At 42.2% G+C, this 15,146-nt stretch overlaps 1 protein-coding gene across 3 annotated transcripts in view; it reads left to right on the top strand.

Annotated features, from left to right (window-relative positions):
- Positions 1-15,146, top strand: part of LOC140653385 (transmembrane protein 263-like) — a 201,206-nt gene that overhangs the window by 164,511 nt on the left and 21,549 nt on the right. The window lies entirely within an intron of this gene.

Genomic DNA, 15,146 nt, shown 5'->3' with positions numbered 1-15,146 from the left:
AAAAAAAATTAGTGTCTGGGAGTCATTGGCCTTTTTTAGAGTGTGACATGACTATTGGGAAGTGATGGCTGGTGACATTTTGAATGTAGGAAGTGAAATGAGCAAAATAAGAATATCTCAATGGCAAGCTGCAGCAGGAAATGATGCACGTGTTGTACGTGAAGTAAAAATATAGTGGGTAAGACCCAGTCTCCTTGCTTTGCTCAAATAATTGAGCTGTTACTCTGATGCTTTACACAGATGACTTTTTATGAGGTTGCCCCTCCACTGGACAAGCAGGGCTTAAACAGGTTCTGCACGGGACAGACACCCCATTTCTTAAATTGTCTTTTGTCTTGTCTGTGTATCATGTTTGGTCTCTGTGTGCTGCCAGAGATGAGCTGAAAATCAGAAGTGTGATAAGATGTTGTGTGAACTTTTCTCTGAATCTATGATAGTAGTGATGAAACAGTTCAGTGTAACATAGTCAACCCCAAAATGCTTTGAACAGCTGAGAAAAACTTCCAGATGAGCATGGGATGTTTCACTTGTATTGGAAAAGGTGATTGTGTATAAACCCTCTGTTGTCAAGTGAGTCATCATTAATGTGATGTGTAGCATGTAGTTGCATCTTGCATCCTGTTAGAGGTCATAAGATTATCAGAAAATTATTACAGGATGTATATGTTTTATGCTATGTGACTTTTTCAATGCTGTGAAATCAAAAAGAGGATGTTGTTGTCTAGGGAAGCAACCAAATCTGTGATAATCCAAGCATGTAGTAAGTCATAAGAAATCACTGCATCTAAAAACTCTCTGACAACCAAAGGTGAGCTTGTCCCCAGATGAATTTATGGTTGTTTCCGTTGCCTTCCTCCTGTATGTCACTTAAATCTGGCTGCAGGATAGTGTATTTACCTGTATTAAAGAGTGGGTGAGGGATAGGGAAGGCAATATAAGATGTCTTTGATATCATCAGGTGTCCTTGCCCTGAGAAAAAAACAATTCTAGGCATTTAGTGAGACTGTACTTTTAAGTCATGATTTGAATACATGGGACACTGTAATGCATTGTGAATTCAAGCCCTCTGCCCTGATGCCTAGGAAGCATCTCCGACTTAGTTCTCTGAAATAATACTCAATAGTGAAGTGTTACTGGACTTGTCCTCTATACCTTAATGTGAGAGGAAGCATTGGACAGAATCCAGAACTGAAACTCAGAATTAAGTTTCAAGTAGATATTCACTTCATTTTCCTCATTTCCCCAAAAGACTGAGAGTCATCACACAAAACAGACGCTCCCAAGATTCAAGGAGGCAATGAAAGTCTACAGCAGAGCTCCTTCAGAAATACTGCACCTGTTTTTCTTCTCAGTTGTATAATCCAAATAATTGCCTTTGTTCTGTAATACAGTAAAATTGATTTATCCTCTCCTTAAATCTCTTTTAGTTGGCACTCTCAAGGTGATCTGCAATACTAGGCATTCCATTCCACAGGGCACGGTGAATCTGCCTGGGGTGGTGGTCAGACTTGCCTTTGGAATGAGGCATTTTTGAAGCTTTTAAGTGTTAGTGTGTGTTCCCCACTCCACTGCTAGAGGAGGTTTGGGGTGATTCTTCCCCAATATATCTCTCTAGCTTCTAGCAATCTGCGTTTTAGGCATTTCCTGAGCCAAAGACTCCATCTGAACCATCATGTTTGATAGCCACTGATAGACCTGTCCTCCATGAATTTATCTAATCACATTTGGAGCCATTTATACTTTTGACCTCTACAGAAATCCGTCGCAGTTTAATTCCACAATTCAAGTGTGTGTTGTCTGAAAAATCGTTTCTTTCATTTGTTTTAAACCTGCTGCTTGATCATTTTACTGGCTGCCTCCTAGTTCATGTGGTATAAAAAATACTGAATTATCATCCCCTATTCAAAATCTGTATGCCATTCATGGTTTTAAAGCTTTTTATCATATTCATCCACAGTCATACCTTTTCCAAGCTGCAGAGATCTAAACTATTTATTTCTTTCTCATCTGGAAGCTGCTTTATACCTCTGAACCAACAGCATTGCAACATTACTGTCATTTTCCCTAGTTCTATTATGTCCTTTTCAAGGTGGACAAACCATAATTGTGCATAGTATTCTAGATGTGCACTCTCTGTTGATTTATACAGTAGCATATTTAGGACTTCTTAATTCCTTCTTGATCATAGTTCCTTCATGATAGCTACATCCCTGGTTTAATTTCACAGCAGAAGAATACAGAGGGATGTAATTGGAAAGCTGTGGTCTAACACAATCCAGTGGAGTCAGAAGAAGCTGTGTTCCCCAGAATTGCAGATCTATAGCTCAAATCATGATTTATCATTTTCTTTGCTACGGTCTCCATCCATCACCCTTCATTTCACATTCTAATGCTCTCGTTTCTTCAGTGTCATGAATTGCTCATCTAGAAAACTTACTAATGGAAGATGTCAGAAATGTAGGTGGATTCTGCTTCTCTGTTACTTAGAGGAATTAACTCCTGGATGCCTTGCATTTCTGAGCTGTTTGTTTTCACTTAGGGTGCTGAGTTTTCAAAGAGTTACTGCTTAATAATACCAAGTTGCTCTAAGATAGAAGGCCAAGTGCCTAGGATTTGCTTTATCATACGAATTTAGTGCAACCCCCATCTCCTCAATAAAGACCACTTTCCTCCCTTTTTAAGAAGTACCAAGCAGGGAGTATGAGAAAAATTATATTCTTGAGTTATTCTGTGGTATGAGCCACACTGCATGAGCACACATTCTAATTCAAGAGTGATTTTGTCATTCCCATTGGCATTTGGAGGGTTTCAGAGCACCCAAGTTTTGCCAGCCCTCCTACCCACGAAAGGTAATGTTTGAGTTGAATGCTCAGGGAACATGAGTTTTGAATTGGGTATTGAATTGCTAAGTTCAGAATGTAATTTGTTTTCTTATTGGAAATTGCATCCACATCCAAAACCTCTTCTTTGATCTGCCACTTCCTCCCTAACTCCAAACTCCATGTCCTGCTGAGGTGTTTGATAATAACTTGTGCCACTGTTCTCAACTTGGGAAAACATGGTCTTGAGGAATGTCTTCTCAAGAAGACATTGTTGGGAACCTGCTGTAGAAGCACAGCAGGAGACATATGTGTGGGAGGAGGTGGCTGTGTCAGGGGCAGCTCAAGGACTGCACATTTGCAGCTGTCTAAGAAAACTCCAGCTAACAGCAAAGTGAACTCAGAAAACAGAAAGTAAAGCTTCCCAGAAGAGCAAAGGCAAGGTGCTTTATCTTGGACAATCATTATTATGATTGAGTCTTGTCGTGGAGCTCTTGCAGAAAGTTGTGGCCCAGTTCTGCTGTACTCCAGTACTCCTGGAAGCCACAAGTTCCTTTTTCTCTTTTCTGTGCTACTTGCCTTCCTCCCGTGGCTCTTTTCGTGCCAGCTCCACTTCTCCATCCCTGTTCCCAAACCAGCCCTCTCTCTTCACTGCATCCCCCTTCTGCTGCCAGTGACTCTGGAGATGCACAGTTACAAGACAAATGACCCATCCCTCTGCAGGGATACAGTTTGAAACCCACCACACTGGCACAGTACTTGCATGTAGAACAAGAACAGGCTGTGGAAAGCATTCACAACTACTTTAAAGTAGATCAAGATTTTTGCAGCCAGCCTCCTGATAACTTGTGCTTGGAGGAAAAAGGAGGAAAACCAAATGTATCAAATTATGGGCTGAAAGTTCTTTGCATAGGTCTGCTCGAGGTTTGCTGTCATCCAGTGCAAAGACATGATGCCTGGCCAGGGATCACGACAGCGGGTCTGCAGGATGTTTTTAGTCCCTGGTGGTGTAGTGTCACTTGCAGTGCTGAAAGAAAACCTGACTGGCTGTGTAAAGAGACACCTGAACTTTTTGTCACCTTGAATACTGTGCTTATACTGTCCTTTCTCTTCCTCTCTGAGCCCTCACCTGTGCTGAGGTTCTTAGAACAATACTTTTCCCAGGTGTTTGGGAAAGTGTTTTGACCCAAGGACCTGTACCTGCTGTCATATAGTATAGCCCTGTGATGCATGTGTTAGAATATCTCCACCTTCTTCACCTCACAAAGCCCAAATGTGTGCGTAACTGTTTGCACTTACTTTTGTCCTCTTCCCCTCCCCACGCTGACTGCAATGCACAAGTGATGCATTAGCGATGCATCTGAACTCTTGAGTCGTGGCTGTCTGAAATTTCAGCCCTTATGAGAGACAACAGACCGTGGAAGCCACAGTTTTTTATTGTGCCCTAAGGTTGTTGCAAGTGAATCATCAAAATAGTATGATTCAGTTGTAGCCATAACATTGTTTTTTCTCTGGTGCCACGAGCATGGAAATGCAGAATTGATATGCTCTGAGTTCTGGTCGCAGGTGCTGCCTGAATCCTTTCATGCATGAACTGTAATGGTTCTTATTTCTAGTGGATCTAATCCCTAGTACACGACTCTTCTTCTCAGGCTAGGCTTAATTCGGGGACAAGTGGTAACGTAAGGACTTTGCTCGTCTGTCTGGGTCTGTCTCTTATTCACATGCTCCTCTCCCCTGTGCCCCCGTGCTTTTTTAGATCTTTCCTATCAGAACACATATGGAGCCTAATGCAGAAGTGTTGGGAAGTCTGTATCAGCATGTCACACAACCATCTCTGACACAGATACCAACAAAATGTGTTCAGACAGCCCATGCCGCAGGATTTTTGCTTGTCTTGTTTCAAAATGACTATCACCTGTGCTTCGCCAGTGGGGGCCCCAAGACCATAACTGCATAAACAAACTGTGTCAGGGAAGAAGAGGTGCCTGACACAGGCACTGATTAAGGTAAAGGACTAGGTAGTTCTAAAAACTTGATTTCTTGGTGTAGCTCAGGTTAGATTTGTCAGATTGTCAATCTGTATAGCATGATTCACTCATGAGATGTTAATTCTGTGTCTGGCTCACAGGCTAACAGCATACTCGCCTCAATTCTTACCATGATGACGAACTATCTTCCCTTCCTGTTCCTACTTATAAAACATGTCGTACTTGTCAAATTATGGAATTAAACCCTCCATTTCAAACCAGACAGTAGCTGCAAAAATCCTCAGAAAATGTTTATGGGGAAATTTTTTTCCCATTCTGGATTTTCTTTATGTGGTTTCTTTTTTGTTTCTTCCCTGCTCCCTTCTCCTTTGCAACATCTGAGAGCAAGACAATATCTCTGTGGACACGATTCAAACCAGTGAACAGGTTTCGTTTCAGGGCTCCTCCTGTGCTTTCTGTAGACAGTTCTGCATTCCTGTCTTCAGATCTGGGCTTACATGATAATTACATGAGCCTTCTGCTCTGCATCTCCTGCCATGAATCCGCTTTAGTACAGTTTATTATTTCTGTGACTGTCAGGAAACTAGATGGGAGTCGCCTCTTTACAGAATCACAGAATCATATAGGTTGGAAAGGACCTTTAAGATCATCGAGTCCAACCGTAAACCTAACACTACCAAGACCACCACTACACCATGTCCCTAAGCACCTCATCCAAACGTCTTTTAAATACCTCCAGGGATGGCGACTCAACCACTTCCCTGGGCAGCCTGTTCCAATGCTTGATAACCCTCTCAGTGAAGTAAAATTTCCTAATATCCAGTCTAAACCTCCCCTGGTGCAACTTGAGGCCATTTCCTCTTGTCCTATCACTTGTTACCTGGGAGAAGAGACCGACCCCCACCTCTCTACAACCTCCTTTTAGATCTTCTCTTTCTCTCTCTCAGTATCGGACATGACAAATAAATGAAGATCTCTGCTCCAGAAAGTTTACAGAAGGCCAGAGGAAGAGAGGTGCTGTGCAAGGTGATGATTTCCATGGTTTCAGTGGCTAGAGGGCTCATTGATTGCCTCTTTATGTGGTGGTGTATTGGGCAGGATTTCCTCACAGTACCCATGGGAGCAGGTCTTCATGGAGAGCTGTCATGGAGTGGGGGCAGGTGAAATGAAGCAGGAGGTAGAGCAAAGGGAGAGAAAATCTTCAGAGTAAACACTGGAAAAAGCTGAGGATAGTAATGGCATTAGCAAGTCTTCAGCACATGGGTTTGTTCAGCTAGCTCTTGCTTACCAGGTCTCCATTGCTTCCCTGAAGTCACATGGCTGGAGAGCAAGGGTAGGACCATGCAGACCTTGATGGCCCCGTAACTGATGGGAGAGGTAGAATCATTTGCCTGCTGTCCACTGATTTCCAAATGTCATTAAAGAACCTTCATTTTTCTTTCACGTCATGTTTCTTGCCCTTTCTGCTACTCCTTTACAAAGAAGTAACCAGACAAAATCCCATTTTTTACCAAAGTCTGTACAAAATCCTCTATGGGTTGCTTCATGTGGTAGTGCATTTTTCATAGTGCTCCCACTCATTAATGCCCAATTTTTGTGTTTGGTCTTACATCATTCCTTTCAAAGACATCCTGAGGACGAAATCTAATGGCTGGCTTCTTCTAAAAGATTGCTCCAAGCCTGGCAGGACCTCAGCTCATGGAGCAGAATAGTACATCAGTGTAACGCAATGTCTGGGCAGTACTTTCAGGGCAAGCAATTAAACTACAACAACAGTGACCCCTGAAATGCAATGTCCCAGCGTACAGTAATTTTTTTTATGTTCAAGTTTTATATTGCTTCCTCGGGAACTGGTTTGGGAGTTTTTTCACATCACAGTCTGGATGTAATTGGTGCATGCTGCAGATTTATTCCTCCGACAGGTCAGATAACTGGTATATTTCATTGCTAAGCTGAGCGGGGCTTTTATTTTCTCAAATTATATTTCTATCAAATATTCATTTGTCTGTTTCATGGTCACAGAGGATTTGGACCATTTGGTGCTTGCAGCAAGTGGATTTACCCAATGAGTTCGCTCTTCCTCCAGATTCTCCTTTAGTGACAGTTGTTGCCAGCAAAGGAATGGTTTGAGTAGGGGCATTAGTGTTTCATTCATCTAGCCATGGCTTTTCCCCCCCCGGGATGAAAATGCATTAGGAACCATAGAATGGATTGGGTTGGAAGGGACCTTAAAGATCATCTAGTTCCACCCCCCTGCCATGGTCAGGGACACCTTCCACTAGACCAGGTTGCTGAAAGCCCCATCCAGCCTGGCCTTGAACACTTCCAGGGATGGAGTGTCCACAACTTCTCTGGGCAACCTGTTCCAGTGCCTCACCACCTTCATTGTGAAGAAAATAACCACCTCAGCAGATACTTTGGAAGCTCTTAGTATTGCAGCAGTCTGGGGTCTAGCAGCAGTTCCTTTATTTGCTGTGTTTTCAAAGAGTTGTAGACTTCTCGTGTGAGCAGTTTATATTGAACTTGAACTTGATAGGCTGTGTCCTACCATGGATCAATAGAGAGTACAGGACTGTATACAGTCGAAAAGAAAGTATCCTCTAGGAGAACATTAAGGATGCAAGGGAAAGTGTGCAAAAATAAGAAAATGCTTATCATCAGTTTTTGCAGAGAAATCCTATCTCTGCTTTTTGCTGCATTTGCATTACAATATTATATTTAATAATACTATGACAATAGTTCTTGAAGAATACGCTGTAATGGAATATGATAATTTGTATGCAAGTTTAGAAACATTTGTAGGATTTTAATTTTCTTGCTCTAGGTTTCCCTGTTTTCATTATCACAGTGTGTCTGAATTAGACCTCTTACAGATGTTCTCAGTAAATCATTTACACCAATAATTTTGCAAGTAACCTTACTAGACGTGTTCTTTCCTGGAGCTGAGGCAGCTAATGATGAACCTGATTTGACCATTTGTACATATGCTGAATGCAGTACTCCTTAGCTGTAATTTAGGGACTAAGGTAAATAAATAGGGACCTAAATTATCTGCAGTCATGCACTAACCCTATGTGTGATTCACCTTTCCCTCTTCCCCCAGGGAAACAAAGTCGATCTGTGGTCTGTTAAGGTCAGTCTGCTTATACTAAAATTTAAATTATGTTCTTTAACTGCAGTTACTTCTCATACATAATTGAGCTTGGCAACGTTTTTTATAAGGTAAGTATGTTTGGAGAGAGGGATGGGAGGTAATTACTTAACCATTTGCTCATTTAAACCCACGTTTTCTAGTAACGTCCAGTGAGGAAGTGAGGGGGGTGGAGAGGGGGATATAAAAAGAAATTATCATCTTGATCATATCCTACTTATCTAAGACTCTAGCTTAAGCGCTTATGGAGAAAATAGGAGAAACAGATGCAAGTCCATCCTTTCAGGTCAGAAGGCTTTCCATCCCTTAAGAAAGCTCCTTTTCCAACAAGCTAGAGAGTGTTTTGAGGCCGATGTCTTTAGTCGTGCTTCTCGCAGTCCTGTGAAGGTCCTGATGGAAATCCTGAGTCTGATGGTGAGAATGCTGAGCTGGCAGGGAGAGTGCTTTAATTCCACTTCTCGCTCCACTGCATAGTTAATTATTTTTGCATAGAAGAAAACACTAAAAGAAGTCCATCCCAAAATACAGAATAGCCTAAGTATATAGTACTCCACAAGCAATTTGGAGACAAAAATTTGAATCTTTAGGGCCATTAAGCCTAGTTTTCTTCTATCCTTGGTGAATGCTCTCGCCTCTGAGCTATTACATAAAAACTAAATGCACCACCAGTTTTGTGAATCCAACCATTCATTTTCATAACTTTTTTTTTTTCTTCTAACAAGCACTGTAAAGGGTGTGTGTTAGTCTGGATAAACTAGAATGTTTCCTGTTGAGCAAAGCAATGGTTTCCGGTTGCCTCTTTCTTGTGCTGAAGAATTTTAAGTTGAACTTGATTTGAAGCAGATCATTATATCAGTTTAATATTTTTTCATAAAATGTCCCTTTCATCACACTTGAGGTGATAATATTATTATTGCCGTTGCTGCTGCTGCTGTTGTTGTTGTTAATAATAATAATAATTTGATTTAATAGCTTGGGACCAGTTCTACTGCATGTCCTGGCCCCGTGCTTTTCAGTCTGTGATGCCAGAACAGTTGGGAGGCTCTAGATTACTTTGAATGGGTCTGCAAAGTTGGTTAAGGCAACTATACTAAACCTGCAAAATTTCTGAGACATCAGGATCTCTGTTAGAAAGCCGTTCTGGGACCACAGATTGAATTCATGGAAAACCACAGCTCAAGCCTGATCCAGCAAAGCACATAGACACCTGTTTAATTTTAAGGAATATGCAGTGTCCCATGGACTTTTATGAGTCTCATGGTTTTATGAAGCATTTTTCAGGACTGAGGTAGAGCACTCGGTGTATGACAGAATCAACTCCTTAATGAGCTTACCAGAAAACCCCACAGGCATACTCAGCATGTGCTTTTTAGACATGTATAATTGGGTCAAATGAAAACTAATTCCCATTGGAGTCAGGCCATGCCCAAGGAACCCTTCCGGGATTATTCTTTGAAATCCTTCAGGCAGAAATATTTCCATGCCAATTTCGACTTCAAAACCTTTTGACTGTGGAGCTGTTCAAGATTAGGCTAACAAGAATTCTTCTTCTATGAGAATTTTTCCTGTTCTCCATATCCCTCCCCTACCATCCTTCTCCCTCTTGCTTTCCCCACTGCCTCTCAGCATGCTAGAAAAGGTCAGAAACAATTTGATCAAATGTCTCAAGAAACTAGTATCTTTGAAGAGAGTGCAGGCCTATGGAATTTGAATATGAGAGGTTAATATTTTGAGGAATTGTTAGGTCCTGGAAATAGAGCTTTATAATGAAAAATCAAATCACCTTTGAACCTTACATCTAGCTATTTTAGGTTAAAGAAAAATAAGTCTTCTCATTGGGGAAAAAAAAAGGCTTCCTACTGAAGGTATATTCTCCCCCCTTTGCTGCCTGGGTAATACATTTGGGCTGGTTTTCCATCCCTTGGTACACATTCTACAGACACCGTGAAATCTAGGGAAGAAACAAATGAATTAACAGTCCCAGAGGGCTGTCAAAATGCAAAAAGTTATAAATTAAAGACAGACTTAGCCTAAATTGGTGTGTCTGAATTCGTGAATGAATTGACACATGGCTGTGCTTGTTCTCTGAAGCAAGAGCTGCTGAATCTCTACAGCTACTGACCTTGCCCTCCCTCACCACAACTGCCTGGCCTTTTCTTTAATTGATCATGCATAGTAGAAGCTGTATCGCTGTTGAAGTGTACATCATTCTTATCTGCTGGCAAGACTTGCAAAGCTGTTTCTGTTTACTTATCGATATAGTCAGAGACTTCACCGGTTCCCTCGCACGTGTTAGCGTATGCTTTCTGCTTGATATCCCAGTTGGATTTGTCTATGTTGGAGAGTGATCATCTTCACTTTCGCTACAGCTCATTTAAAAACGTGCAGGAAGTCAAGCTGCAAAGCAACTAGTTAGCTTTGTAAGTGGAGGGGGAAGCTTACACATCCCAACGCTGTACCTTAAATCTGGAAGGGAGCCATTCTGACTTGGCTTACACATTCCCCTGTCAGGTGTTGGCCTTTTCAGCAGCAGCAGCATTCCTCCTCTTAGCTGAGAGATGCAAGCTGAGAAACCCTCCAGCGCTTAGAGATGGGCTTTGACTCCAAGTGTTGGTGCATTTCATTTTGATCTTGGCTCTCTGATTTCCAAAAGTTCCACTTTACTTTGAGATCTTTCAGTTGTTTAAGAGCTGACACACGATGTGATACTTGTCATAGAAAATGAGGGAGCACTTGCCAGAGGACGATGTTAGCCATCTCTGGTATGAGTCCTTTAATGTGTAGTCTCTGCTAAATGGATTCTCTGATCTTCTCTGGGATATTTTTCATTCTTGACAGTGAAAACAGACTTAATCTATTGGGAACAAAGGGGAATTATTTCTCACTTTTTGGAAGGGAGGTCTCTCTTTGCTTTAAGACTGCTGTGCAAAACAGCTAGATTTCATCTCTGGCTGAACTCCTGTCTTCACACTCCTGTAGGGATACCTGCAGGCAAAGAGGGTTTAACTTGCAGCTATTGACAGGAGAGGAGCTAATGTCATAGACCTTCCCTAGCTGTAGCTTCTATATTTTCCCTTCCTCACGCAATATATAGTTGTCTCTTTGTCTGTGCTGGACTGTGCCAGCAGGGGACTAATAACGTCTAGCAAAGGCTACAAAAATGGTGATACCGTTTTTATTTCAAACGGAGTAGTTTAGGCTTTCTGGCTTACCTGTCTTTTTTTTTCAGGCAGGAGAACATTTTAGTGCTTCTATAAGGAAAAATAAGTGCTCAGGATGGCAGCTGCAGGGGGTGGATCGGTCACCATGCTCCTAGCAATCCCTTGGAGCTGAATTCTGCCGTAGGGGCAGGCTCCTGGTAGTGCAGACCCCGTTAGCAGGGAGAAGGGCCTCTTGAGCTTGCATAGCCAGGGGCAGGGTTTGGCCTGCAGCGTACAAGCAGGCTGCTGGGGAGTGCAGATCTTGGGATTTTCCCATCAGGCAGCAGCCCCGATGTTTGGTGGATTTGTAGATGAGGTAGACTGCAGTTTAGCCTAATGCGCGCTGGTGCTTTGGGAGGGCCCAGAGCTTTAGAGGTTTGCTGCATTTAAACAAATTAACATAGTCATGGTAGCAAATTAGTGTGATTTTTCCTAAAGATGAACAAACTGGGGGTCTAATGGGGACTTGCTATTTCTCAGAAATTTCACAACGCTCCTTCCCTCAATGAGGCCAAGGAGGATTTTTCTTACTCAAACTGGCCTCAGTTCAGGCACTGCTGAAAGGTCAGCCCTCCAATCCTTTTTTTAGATTTTTTTTTTTCTTGTCACAGTGAATAAGTCTTATCCCAGACAACAAGTAACACTGAAGAATGATGGTTTTTCTGCTTGTTATCCAGCACAGCTAAACTGGAAGTCAGCCCTGGGAGATCTGTATGTATCTGGTGTAGCATTTGTGGAGTTCATCAGGACAAACCAGAATTGACGACGTCTTTAGGGAGGAAAAAAAGAAAAAAGGAAATCAATTGGTCCTAGTGTCAGAGCTGATCAGATGTACAAAGAAGGAAAGCATTGCCAGACAGTATCTGGGACTGGATAATTCACATCAAAATACTCCGTGTGTCAGAATCAAATAGTCTCTGGGATAAGCAAATAATTTTCCCCCAGTTCAGAGGATATTGAGTACCAAGATTTTTACATCCTCTTAGAAACTTGAAAACAACCCTTTTGTCCCTATCAGTGCTGGTTGTTTATTTTTTTCCACTGGACAAACATTGATTTTTCTTGCTGCCAAACTCTGCATTTCTAATGGAGCTTGAAATTAACATGATTTTTTTGTGGTTGTTGTTGTTTACCTCCTTGTTTGCGCACCAGCAACCTAAATGATGTTGGCACAGCTTGAGGAACAAGGTTTCTTAAAGTTTTAGTTGAATGCAGCAGGGAAAGCACAATGCATCTTTTTCTTCAGGCACTACCCAAGTAATGACCGCCACATGGTATCAAGGGGTGGTTTTATATATCTGTGACACGGATTGAAAGGCTTGGGAGAGCTTGCATTTTTGTTTAAGATATTTGGGATCCAGAGGGCATTCTTTATCATACTCTGCTGGGATGATGATTTCAGTGTGCTGCACATACAACCTCGAGGTAGCAGCTGCTGCAGTATCCTGTAATTCTGCTCCAGAGGTGGAGAACCTATTCCTGTGTTTTGGGGAAACCTTTTGTGAGGTCTGCAAATTAATCAGAGATATCTTGATTCAGAGAAAGTGGCAATTAAGCTGAGAGAAGAACAGTGTTCCTAAAACCTTCTTACATGTCAGAATTCACTGTCCCTCCTGACCTTATAAATTGGGATGCTGAATTGGGGTGCTACCCTTGTACAAAGCCTTAGTCAATACAATAATCCACTCTTGTCTGGCTAAGTTTAGCAGTTTCAACTAGCTATAAATTACAGCATGCACCTTGTACAGTAATTTGAAAATCTAAATGTCTGAGTATTCATTTGAAACTTTGCAGCTATCCTTTGGTCTCAGTGCCAGTTCCCCTTAATCCTATCAAATACACTTGGAAGAATCCTTGTAGTCAGAGATAATGGTCTTATGATGTGGCTGAATTTCCTTGCTGTAAGTATGAATAGATAATAATAGCAATAGATTTCTCCTTTCCTTTGATGTTCACACAACAGGTTAAAAAAAAAAGGAAAATTTTAAAGCCATGTAATTAGAAATAACTAAAGATAAGATACTCCTGAGTCCTTGCACTCAGGACCTTTTGGTAATGTGAGTGGTTTGAGAGAGCTTTTCACCTCTCCACGACGAGAAAGGCTATGATTAAATCCCAACTCTGCTCTCAGCAATTTGGATCCATATGGGCCTAGTCTCATTTTCTCAACCGTCTGCCAAGAATAAGATGTGATCTTTGGCAAGACTTCGTGCTCCTGTGTATTGAGAGCAGGAGATATACACCACAGAACCATTCTGGATCAAACCTGACTGGCAAAGTGGCCTGAATATTAGGTCAGCAATTTTCCATCAAATTGCTATCAGTTACTGTTGATACAGAATGAAGGTCATTAATTAAGCAGAAAGGATTTGGGCAGTTCAGGGTCAAGACTTGAGCAGCTCTTATTCCCTGAGTAAGAGCCTGCTATCAGTGTCCTTGTTAGCTATTACAGCTGGAAATTCTTTTAAAACTAATGTGTTAATGTACTGTTCTACTTAGGAAAATGACTGAGTGGGAATGTGACACTGTACGTTTTGTATTTATTTTCACTTGCTGACTTACAAACTAAAATCTGTTCACTTTCCAACTCCAGCAATGATTTTTCTTCCTGCCAGAGGCACAGACTTCACCTGGGATCTGGAAAAATCAGTCTATGGCATCTTTATCAACAGCGATGATGTATGGAGCAGACATAAGGCAGGAGTCAAGGCACGTGTTCTAGAAGTGCAGAGCATCCTTGTTGGTGCTGTGCTCCAGACTCCGTCTCATTCTCCTCTCTTGGCTCTGCAAGACCAAGAGTTGAAAATCCATGCACGTTGGTCAAGCCAGTAGTTTAAAAAGTGAGGAGGGGCAGGGAGCAGAGATGGTGGATAAAGTCACCGCTGCTCAGCGCTGCCTTTTCTTGCTATTTCTGCTCAGTTTTGTCTGTGCAAAGCCCCCAGGGGTGAGGTTGTGCACCAGGATAGCATCACTGTCATGTGGGAGAAAGCCATGAGATTTGTACTTTAGGACTGAGAGTTTGGAGGAACTCATTTGGGGTACGTCAGCAGACTTCCATCAGTGAGATAAAGGTGTTAATGAACCAGCACCTCTGGTCAGGTTTATTGCAAGCCAGGATTAGAAACTTTTTTTCAAGGTCTTTTGCATGTCTTGGCTGTGATGCTGTGGGGCTTGACTCAGCAGCATTCAGTGGCATTCCCTGCCCTGTGTTTTACTCCTATTCGTTTCTGCTCTTAAGACTGAAATGTCATATTAGATTAAGAGCCCTATAGATGTCAACAGCGTGAAAGGCTTCCCTTTCGCTTTAGCAGGAGTGGGGACTGAGGTACTGCGTTGCTGAGGGCGTCTGGTGGAGTTTTGCTAATAAGATCTGATTTCATGAGGTTTGCATCCTATTAAGGCAAGTAGAGGCCTGTGAGCATGATAGAAAAGTGCAAACACAATAGAAAGGCTCTTATGAATATTAATAGGCCATGAAACAATACAAGGCGAAAATGGTGATGAGGTGGGGGGGTGAGCAACTGCTGTCTAGGGTAGCACAACGGCCTCCCTTTCACCGTGCTTCCCCTGCCATTTGCCTGGGCCTGTCACTCGCAAACCCTGATAGATTCAGGGATGCAGCTCGGGAATCTGATAGCTTCCCTGAGCCAGATTCAGCTCTACAGCTCGTGGCCTCTGTATAGGTACGTGTAACTGAAGTATCTGATCCCTATGCACCAGTCGTCAATCTTCCCTAGCAGCCCTGCCCAGGTGCAGGCCAAGATCAGCTCTCCAACTATCCAAAGAATTGTTTTTAAAAGTAGCTTGACTTATCCTTAATAAGCCCCTTCATGCGTGAGAGATCATCCATGTCAATGATCTATATGCATCTTTAACCTCAGTATAAAACATCAGCCAGTAAAGCTCCTATATTTCCCTGCGGTTCTGGGACTGGCTCACTGCCACAGCTCCGGCTCGCTCCTTGTGGATCGCTTCCTCTGCTGTA

Source organism: Ciconia boyciana, chromosome 6 (assembly GCF_034638445.1).
Source record: "Ciconia boyciana chromosome 6, ASM3463844v1, whole genome shotgun sequence".
In the NCBI taxonomy this organism is placed as follows: domain Eukaryota; kingdom Metazoa; phylum Chordata; class Aves; order Ciconiiformes; family Ciconiidae; genus Ciconia; species Ciconia boyciana.
Note: the sequence above shows the minus strand (reverse complement) of the source record. Positions and strands in the feature narration are given on the sequence as shown.